At 39.2% G+C, this 10,647-nt stretch overlaps 2 non-coding genes across 2 annotated transcripts; both read right to left on the bottom strand.

Annotated features, from left to right (window-relative positions):
- Positions 1 to 9,310: 9,310 nt before the first annotated feature.
- On the bottom strand, positions 9,311 to 9,435 carry LOC141404442 (small nucleolar RNA SNORA11). Its single transcript, XR_012413041.1, has one exon. It is a non-coding gene; the product is annotated as a small nucleolar RNA SNORA11 (small nucleolar RNA).
- Positions 9,436 to 9,589: 154 nt separating this feature from the next.
- LOC141404440 (small nucleolar RNA SNORA11) lies at positions 9,590 to 9,716 on the bottom strand. Its single transcript, XR_012413039.1, has one exon. It is a non-coding gene; the product is annotated as a small nucleolar RNA SNORA11 (small nucleolar RNA).
- Positions 9,717 to 10,647: the final 931 nt, after the last annotated feature.

Raw genomic sequence — 10,647 nt, 5'->3', positions numbered from 1 at the left:
TATAGAGTAGACGACCCTTTGGGTCCTCTACTATAGAGTAGACGACCCTGTGGCTCCTCTACTATAGAGTAAACGACCCTTTGGCTCCTCTACTATAGAGTAAACGACCCTGTGGCTCCTCTACTATAGAGTAGACGACCCTGTGGCTCCTCTACTATAGAGTAGACGACCATTTTGGCTCCTCTACTATAGAGTAGACGACCCTTTGGCTCCTCTACTATAGAGTAGACGACCCTTTGGCTCCTCTAATATAGAGAAGATGACCCTTTGACTCCTCTACTATAGAGTAGACGACCCTTTGGCTTCTCTACTATAGAGTAGACGACCCTTTGGGTCCTCTACTGTAGAGTAGACGACCCTTTGGATCCTCTACTATAGAATAGACGACCCTTCGGGTCCTCTACTATAGAGTAGACGACCCTTTCGGTCCTCTACTATAGAGTAGACGACCCTTTGGGTCCTCTACTATAGAGTAGACGACCCTTTGGGTCCTCTACTATAGAGTAGACGACCCTTTGGGTCCTCTACTATAGAGTAGACGACCCTTTGGGTCCTCTACTATAGAGTAGACGACCCTTTGGGTCCTCTACTATAGAGTAGACGACCCCTTGGGTCCTCTACTAAAGAGTAGACGACCCCTTGGGTCCTCTACTAAAGAGTAGACGACCCCTTGGGTCCTCTACTATAGAGTAGACGACCCTTTGGGTCCTCTACTATAGAGTAGACGACCCTTTGGGTCCTCTACTATAGAGTAAACGACCCTGTGGCTCCTCTACTATAGAGTAGACGACCCTGTGGCTCCTCTACTATAGAGTAGACGACCCTTTTGGCTCCTCTACTATAGAGTAGACGACCCTTTGGCTCCTCTACTATAGAGTAGACGACCCTTTGGCTCCTCTAATATAGAGAAGATGACCCTTTGACTCCTCTACTATAGAGTAGACGACCCTTTGGCTTCTCTACTATAGAGTAGACGACCCTTTGGGTCCTCTACTGTAGAGTAGACGACCCTTTGGATCCTCTACTATAGAGTAGACGACCCTTCGGGTCCTCTACTATAGAGTAGACGACCCTTTCGGTCCTCTACTACAGAGTAGACGACCCTTTGGGTCCTCTACTATAGAGTAGACGACCCTTTGGGTCCTCTACTATAGAGTAGACGACCCTTTGGGTCCTCTACTATAGAGTAGACGACCCTTTGGGTCCTCTACTATAGAGTAGACGACCCTTTGGGTCCTCTACTATAGAGTAGACGACCCTTTGGGTCCTCTACTATAGAGTAGACGACCCTTTGGGTCCTCTACTATAGAGTAGACGACCCTTTGGGTCCTCTACTATAGAGTAGACGACCCTTTGGGGCCTCTACTATAGAGTAGACGACCCCTTGGGTCCTCTACTATAGAGTAGACGACCCTTTAGCTCCTCTACTATAGAGTAGACGACCCTTTAGCTCCTCTACTATAGAGTAGACGACCCTTTGGCTCCTCTACTATAGAGTAGACGTCCCTTTGGCTCCTCTACTATAGATTAGACGACCCTTTGGCCCCTCTACTATAGAGTAGACGACACTTTGGCTCCTCTACTATAGAGTAGACGACCCTTTCGGTCCTCTACTATAGAGTAGACGACCCCTTGGGTCCTCTACTATAGATTAGACGACCCCTTGGGTCCTCTACTATAGAGTAGACGACCCCTTGGGTCCTCTACTATAGAGTAGACGACCCTTTGGGTCCTCTACTATAGAGTAGACGACCCTGTGGCTCCTCTACTATAGAGTAAACGACCCTTTGGCTCCTCTACTATAGAGTAGACGACCCTGTGGCTCCTCTACTATAGAGTAGACGACCCTTTTGGCTCCTCTACTATAGAGTAGACGACCCTTTAGCTCCTCTACTATAGAGTAGACGACCCTTTGGCTCCTCTACTATAGAGTAGACGTCCCTTTGGCTCCTCTACTATAGATTAGACGACCCTTTGGCCCCTCTACTATAGAGTAGACGACCCCTTGGGTCCTCTACTATAGAGTAGACGACCCCTTGGGTCCTCTACTATAGAGTAGACGACCCTTTGGGTCCTCTACTATAGAGTAGACGACCCTGTGGCTCCTCTACTATAGAGTAAACGACCCTTTGGCTTCTCTACTATAGAGTAGACGACCCTTTGGATCCTCTACTATAGAGTAGACGACCCTTTGGGTCCTCCACTATAGAGTAGACGACCCTTTTGGTTCTCTACTATAGAGTATACGACCCTTTGGGTCCTCTACTATAGAGTAGACGTCCCTTTGGGTCCTCTACTATAGAGTAGACGACCCTTTGGGTCCTCTACTATAGAGTAGACGACCCTTTGGGTCCTCTACTATAGAGTAGACGACCCTTTGGGTCCTCTACTATAGAGTAGACGACCCTTTGGGTCCTCTTCTATTCATAGAAGACCTAAAGATATCTTCTATCCGCAGAACACTGTTATAAGGTAGAAGGTCCATAGAAGACTTTAATGAGATATTTTGAAGAAGGCGTCTTTATGACGTCTTCTATACTCAGAAGACATTTTTATGACGTCTTCTATTCACAGATGACATATTTATGACTTCTCCTATACACAGAAGACTTCTTTATAACCTCTACTGTACACAGAAGACATCTATATGACGTATTCTATACACAGAAAACTTCTTTATGATGTCTCCTATACAGAGAAGACATCTTTATGACGTCTTCTGTACAAAGAAGACATCCTTATGACGCCTTTTATACACAGAATAGCTCTTTATGGCTTCTTCTATACACAGAAGACCTCTTTATACACAGACCTCTTCTTTAGGACGTCTTGTATACATAGAAGACAACTTTATGCCGTCTTCTCTACGGAGAATACATCTTTATGACGTTTTCTATGCAGAGAAGACATCTTTATGACGTTTTCTATGCAGAGAAGACATCTTTATGGCGTCTTCTATACAGAGAAGCCATCTTTATGACGTCTTCTATACAGAGAAGCCATCTTTATGACGTCTTCTATACAGAGAAGCCATCTTTATGACGTCTTCTATACAGATAAGACATCCTTATTACGTCTTCTATACACAGAATACCTCTTTATGGCGTCTTCTATACACAGAAGACCACTTTATACACAGACCTCTTCTATACACAGAAGGCCTCTTTAGGACGTCTTATATACGGAAAATACATCTTTTTGACGTTTTCTATGCAGAGAAGACATCTTTATGACGTTTTCTATGCAGAGAAGACATCTTTATGGCGTCTTCTATACAGAGAAGCCATCTTTATGACGTCTTCTATACAGAGAAGCCATCTTTATGACGTCTTCTATACAGAGAAGCCATCTTTATGACGTCTTCTATACAGATAAGACATCCTTATTACGTCTTCTATACACAGAATACCTCTTTATGGCGTCTTCTATACACAGAAGACCACTTTATACACAGACCTCTTCTATACACAGAAGGCCTCTTTATGACGTCTTCTATACGGAAAATACATCTTTTTGACGTTTTCTATGCAGAGAAAACATCTTTGTGGCGTCCTCTATACAGAGAAGACATCTTTATGACGTCTTCTGTACAAAGAAGACATCCTTATGACGTCTTCTATACACAGAAGACCTCTTTATGACATATTCTATACACAGAGGCCTCTTTATGACGTCTTCTCTACGGAGAATACATCTTTATGACGTTTTCTATACAGATAAGACATCTTTATGGCGTCCTCTATACAGAGAAGACATCCTTTTGACGTCTTCTATACACAGGAGGCCCGTTATGACATCTTGTATACACAGAAGACCTCTTTATGAGGTCTTCTATACACAGAAGGCTTCTTTATGACACTTTTTGAGGTCTTCTATTTACATCAGGCCTCTTGATTATGTTTTCGATCTGCAGAAGACACTTGGGGTGCCTTCTATCCATAGAAGACAATTAAGCGGTCTTCTATCAACAGAAGAATACTTTTATCGGGTATTCTATCTATCAAAGAACACTATGATCAATTCTATTCGTAGCAGGTCTTTCATTCCTAGAATGCCTGCATGAGGTCTTTTTTCCATAGGTGACTTTTATGAGGTTTTATTTCAATGGAAGACCTTTATGAGGTTTTCTTTCCATAGAAGACCTTTATTAGGTCTTCCTTCCATAGAAGAGCTTTATGAGGTTCCCTTTTCATAAAAGACATATATGAGGTTATCTTTTTATGGAAGGCCTTTATGAGGTCCACTATCCATAGGAGTCTTTAATGAGGTCTTCTATCCACAGAAGACCTTTTTACCGAAGGTATTCCGCTATAGTGTGTTTCGTGGGAAGTCCATGCATCCTGACATATTTGTCTGACAGTGTCAAAAGGAGTGGCCCAATCCATTTATTAATCTTATCCAATTGCTGGCCCTTGCCTTACCCAATAGAAAATAAATTGAAATATTGTTATTGTCGGCTCCTTAGTTGCCTAATAACCACCATTTGTTCATTTGGTATGAAACTAATTAACAATTATGACTGTTATTATTTGCAGCAGACATAAACAAAATTGAACACATTTTTGGGTTTCCCGACTTGCCTCGAATAAATAATGTGAACTGAAATGAAAACTGCTTAGCTTTTCTCTTAAACACCAGCCAAGACCAAACGACCAACCAGCTAAAACCGTAACGTCTAACAAACGATAAATGACAAAACATTTTGGCTTAATTAGTTTGAAAAACATAATTAAAGGATTTGCTTACGCAATACCGATTATTGTACCGTAGCTGTCTTTGGGAAGAAAATTCGCTTTAACAGCAGCAGCAGCTATAAGCCACAACAATTTTTGGTAGTTAAAATCGTGGAGCATAAGATTATGGCGTTGTTGTCATGGTGTTCTCTAATTAAAACCATCCTCCTAGTCATTCTGGAGAGTTTGCAGAAGAATAATGATAAAAACTCTTTGAAAAGTCAGCAAAAAATTAAATTCAGTTTCAGGCGATGAATTTTAAGTTGAATAATATTGTGAAAGGTTCCTATGTAAATCCTGGCGAGGATAAATGACTATCGCGATTCTATGTCAGAGTGGGCAATTTCCAGAATATTCTTGTAATACATATATATTCTTTAAATGTATTCTGTGGGTGGAAAGGTATGTATAGTCCTTTTTAAAGGACAATCTCTTCGAGATATTTTAGAATACATCTACCTTTTGTGAATGGACACATTTATCGCCATTAAATTTATTACCAAATATTTTATTTTTCACATACCATTGCGTTACAACGCTCCTACGGTATTTGTACTTCTATATGTCATTCTTCCAACAAAAACTGTTTAAGACTATCTGTAGTTCATATCCCGCCTCAGGACAAAATGATAATGTTACAATTTCCATATATTTTACACTTAAGTTGCTTGTGCTTTTTCACATAATTACGCGATAAAACGTGATATATTTAAAATATGCTCTGGTTGTTGGAGTGTTATCGCCATGAAATGCTTTTAACATCAGGTGTGTGCGAAAACATGTCCTTGCTTCTTAAGGAACTGCATGCAGCAACAATAAAAAAACACTTTCAGTTCTCATAAAAAGCCTCAATATTAAGACTTAAGTTCAGGCACAAGAAGTACACAAACTGCATTACGTTACAAATGGTTAAGAGATTACTACAAGAAACCAGCTTGCTGGTGCATTAATTTATCTGATAAAGAAGGACTTGTCTGTGTAAGGAATTCGCAAAAAAAGACTTTACAAAAAATCCTAGACAATGATAATAATTTCCTTTTTCTTCCTTAATTTCTTAAAGTTTTCCAAGCATTTGATTTCATTCCCAACTTAGTCACAGACTCTTTCAAGGTCCAATTCCATTCCGCAAATAAATCTGTGTAAATTATCCTTTAAACATTTGTCTTAGTTGATGTCCTTGCATGCATGCCTTGTGCATTGTTCTGCCCTGCAACAATTCATTCTCTCCGAATCTCAACTCTAAGCAAATAATTTTTTAAAACCACGTTTTTAATTACAACAACTAAACTAAAACTATTATCCTTATTTAAACACTTGCACGCACACAGATGCATACATACAGACACACTAATTCCACTTAAAATCTTAAATACTTACACATAGACACTCGCAGACACATCCTTCACACAGGCACATAACACAATTCTTTACCCTTTAGTCTGTTTTTAAAAATCCTTACATGAGACGAATGCAATTTCCCCCAAAGCATAGCTATCCTTCTTTGCACACGTTCATCCTTACTTCCCTTCCGTCGTGTTCCCCATCGTAACGCTTGTATGCTCCACAATAGAACTGCACTTAATATCCATTATGAAAACGCGCAAATACGTAACATAAGCGTTTTATTTAAAATCTTACACTTGTATAGTTTTCAATGGAAACCCCCCAAAACCGTAGAAGAATAACTTCGCATTAAGTAAGGGGAGCTTTTGATGGTTGAGGTAAGGTACCCTACAAAAATTCAAGGAATATTTAATTATCATACAAATGACTAAATAAATTCTTTGTCATCTATAGTAAATTACCGTTATAGTAATTACCGTTATAGTATTGTAAATTACTGTTAGGGTCGCCTACTCTATAGCAGAGAACACTAAGTTTCGTCTAATTAATAGTAGATGACGGAAGGTCTTCTATACAGATAAGACCTCTTTACAGAGAATACTTTTATAGATAGAATATCACTTTATAAGGACTTCTATACACAGAAGAACTCTCTATGAGGAATTCTATACAAGGAAAACTTTTTATGAGGACTTCTTTACAGAGAATACCTCCTTATACAGTCTTCTATTCTGAGCAGGCATCTTTATGTGGTCTTCTATACAGAGATGACTTCTTTACGAGGTCTTCTATATACATAGGATATTTTTATGGCATTTTTTTGGGTTTCTACAACCAAAAGGCTTCTTTATTAGCGTTTCTATACAGAGACCTCATTATTAGAATAGAAGACAGAGAAGACCTCTATATGAGGTACAGAGAAGACCTTTAACGGGGCCTTCTTTTGTACAGAAAATACTCTTAAAAGGCCTTATATACACAGAATACCTCTTTATGAAGTCTTCTCTACAAAGAGTAGCTCTTTAAGTGGTTTTCTATACACAGAATACCTCTTTATGACGTTATCTATACATAGAAGACCTTTTTTTAGGTCTTCTGTACAGATAAGATCTCTTTATGAGGTATTCTATACAGAGAATACACCTTTAATGAAGCCTTCTATACACAGAATACCTCTTTTCTATATCTTCTATACTGAGAAGGCCTCTTTAAGAGGACTTCTATACACGAATAAACACAGAATACCTCATTATGACGTCTTCTTTATATACAGAGAAGACCTTTTTATGAGTTCTTCTATATACAGAAGGCCTCTTTATGACGTCTTCAATACAAAAGACATCTTTATGACGTCTTCTATGCACAGAAAACCTCTTTACGACGCCTTCTATACACAGAAAACCTCTTTACGACGTCTTCTATACACAGAAGAACTCTTAATAACGTCTTCTATACACAGGTCTATATATAGTGGACCCATTTATGACTTATTCTATACAGAGAATACCTCTATATGTGGTCTTATGTACAGAGAAGAAGTTTTAATGTGATCTTCTATACAAAGAAGACCCTTTTATGTGATCTTCTATATAGAGAACACCTTTTTACCTCTTCTATACAAAGAAGACCCATTTTATGGCGTTTTCTATACACAGAAGACCTCTTCATGACGTCCTCTATACACAAGAGACCCTTTTTTTGAGGTCGTCTATACACAGAAAGCCTCTTTCTGAGGTATTCCATACACAGAAGACCTCTTAAAGAGGTCTTCTATACACAGAAGACCTCTTAAAGATGTCTTCTATACGCAGAAGACCTCCTTAAGAGGTCTTCTATACACAGCAGAACTCTTTCTGGGGTATTCTATACACAGATGACCCCTTTCTGTCTATACACAGAAGACCTCTTTCTGAGGTATACTATACGCAGAAGACCTCTTAAAGAGGTATTCTATACGTAGAATACCTCTTAAAGAGGTCTCCTATACACAGAAGACTCCTTGCTAAGATCTTCTATACACAGAAGTCATCTTTCTGTGGTCTTCTATACACAGAAGACCTCTCTATGAGGTTTTCTATACATAGATTACGTCGCTATGAGGTCTTCTGTGCACAGATTACCTCGCTATGAGGTCTTCTGTGCACAGATTACCTCTTTTTATGAGGTCTTCTATACACAGAAGACCTCTTAAAAAGGTCTCCTATACACAGGACAACTCTTTCTGAGGTCTTCTATAAACAGAAGACTCCTTGCTAAGATCTTCTATACACAGAAGTCATCTTTCTGTGGTCTTCTATACACAGAAGACCTCTTAAAGAGGTTTTCTATACATAGATTACCTCTCTATGAAGTCTTCTATACACAGATTACCTCTTTATGAGGTCTTCTATACACAGATTACCTCTTTCTGAGGTATTCTATACACAGAAGATCCCTTTCTGAGGTATTCTATACACAGAAGACCTCCCTCTGAGGTATTCCATATACAGAAGACCCCTTTCTGAGGTCTTCTATACACAGAAGACCTCTTTCTGAGGTATTCTATACACAGAAGACCTCTTTCTGAGGTATTCTATACCCAGAAGACCTCTTAAAGAGGCTTTTATTCTATTTTCTATCCTATACACAGGACAACTCTTTCTGAGGTCTTCTATACACAGAAGACTACTTGCTAAGACCTTCTATACACAGAAGTCATCTTTCTGTGGTCTTCTATACACAGAAGACCTCTCTATGAAGTCTTCTATACACAGATTACCTCTTTATGAAGTTTTCTATGCACAGATTACCTCTTTCTGAGGTATTATATACACAGAAGACCCCTTTCTGAAGTATTCTATACACAGAAGACCTCTTTCTGAGGTATACTATACACAGAAGACCCTTTTCTGAGGTCTTCTATACACAGAAGACCTCTTTCTGAGGTATTCTATACACAGAAGACCCCTTTCTGAGGTATTCTATACACAGAAGACCTCTTTCTGAGGTGTTCTATACACAGAAGACCCTTTTCTGAGGTCGTCTATACACAGAAGACTTCTTTCTTTCTTTGTGACGTCTTCTATACACAGAAGACTCATTGCTAAGATCTTCTATACACAGAAGTCATCTTTCTGTGGTCTTCTATACACAGAAGACCTCTTTCTGAGGTATTCTATACACAGAAGACCCCTTTCTGAGGTCGTCTATACACAGAAGACCTCTTAAAAAGTTCTTCTATACACAAGAGACCTATTTATGATGTCTTCTATACACAGAAGTCCCCTTAAAGAGGTCTCCTATACAGAGGACAACTCTTTCTGAGGTATTCTATACACAGAAGACCCCTTTCTGAGGTCGTCTATACACAGAAGACCTCTTTCTGAGGTATTCTATACGCAGAAGACCTCTTAAAGAGGTATTCTATACGTAGAAGACCTCTTAAAGAGGTCTCCTATACACAGAAGACTCCTTGCTAAGATCTTCTATACACAGAAGTCATCTTTCTGTGGTCTTCTATACACAGAAGACCTCTCTATGAGGTTTTCTATACATAGATTACCTCGCTATGAGGTCTTCTGTGCACAGATTACCTCTTTTTATTAGGTCTTCTATACACAGAAGACCCCTTTTTGACGTCTTCTATACACAGAAGACCCCTTTCTGAGGTCTTCTATACACAGAAGACCTCTTTTTGAGATCGTCTATACACAGAGGACCTCTTTCTGAGGTATTCTATACGCAGAAGACCTCTTAAAGAGGTCTTCTATACACAGAAGACCTCTTAAAAGGTCTTCTATACACAAGAGACCTATTTTTGATGTTTTCTATACACAGAAGACCTCTTAAAGAGGTCTCCTATACACAGGACAACTCTTTCTGAGGTCTTCTATAAACAGAAGACTCCTTGCTAAGATCTTCTATACACAGAAGTCATCTTTCTGTGGTCTTCTATACACAGAACACCTCTTTCTATACACAGAATACTTCATTATAATGTCTTCTGTAAAGAGAAGACCTCACAGACGACTTTTTTATGAGGTCTTCTATGCACAGAACACTTTTTATGGGGTCTTCTATACATAGAAGACCTCTTTATGAGGACTGCTATGGAGAGAAGGCCTCTTTTTGAGGTCTTCTGAGTTTGTCTATACACAGAAGAACTTCTTATAAGGTATTCTATCCACAGAAGAACTCGTTTTGAAGTGTTGTTTATGAGGTCTTCTGTATACAAAAGACCTCTCTATGCGATTTTCTAAAAACAGATTACCTTTCTATGAGGTTTTCTATACACAGAATACCTCTTTGTGAGTTCTTCTATGCACAGAAGACTTTTTATGGGGTCTTCTATACACAGAAGACTTTTCTATGGAGTCTTCTATACAGAGAAGATATCTTTATAAGGACTTCTATGGAGAGAACGCCTCTTTTTGAATTCTTCTGTGGAAAGAAGGCCTCTTTTTGAGGTTGTCTATACACAGAGGAACTTCTTATGAGGTCTTCTATCCACAGAAGACCTCGTTTTGAGGCCTTGTATCCACAAAAATTCTCTTCATGAAGCCTTCCATTCTTAGAATACCTTTATGACGTC

Source organism: Musca autumnalis, unplaced genomic scaffold, assembly GCF_047663935.1.
Source record: "Musca autumnalis isolate F117 unplaced genomic scaffold, ASM4766393v1 scaffold_4, whole genome shotgun sequence".
In the NCBI taxonomy this organism is placed as follows: Eukaryota; Metazoa; Arthropoda; class Insecta; order Diptera; family Muscidae; genus Musca; species Musca autumnalis.
Note: the sequence above shows the minus strand (reverse complement) of the source record. Positions and strands in the feature narration are given on the sequence as shown.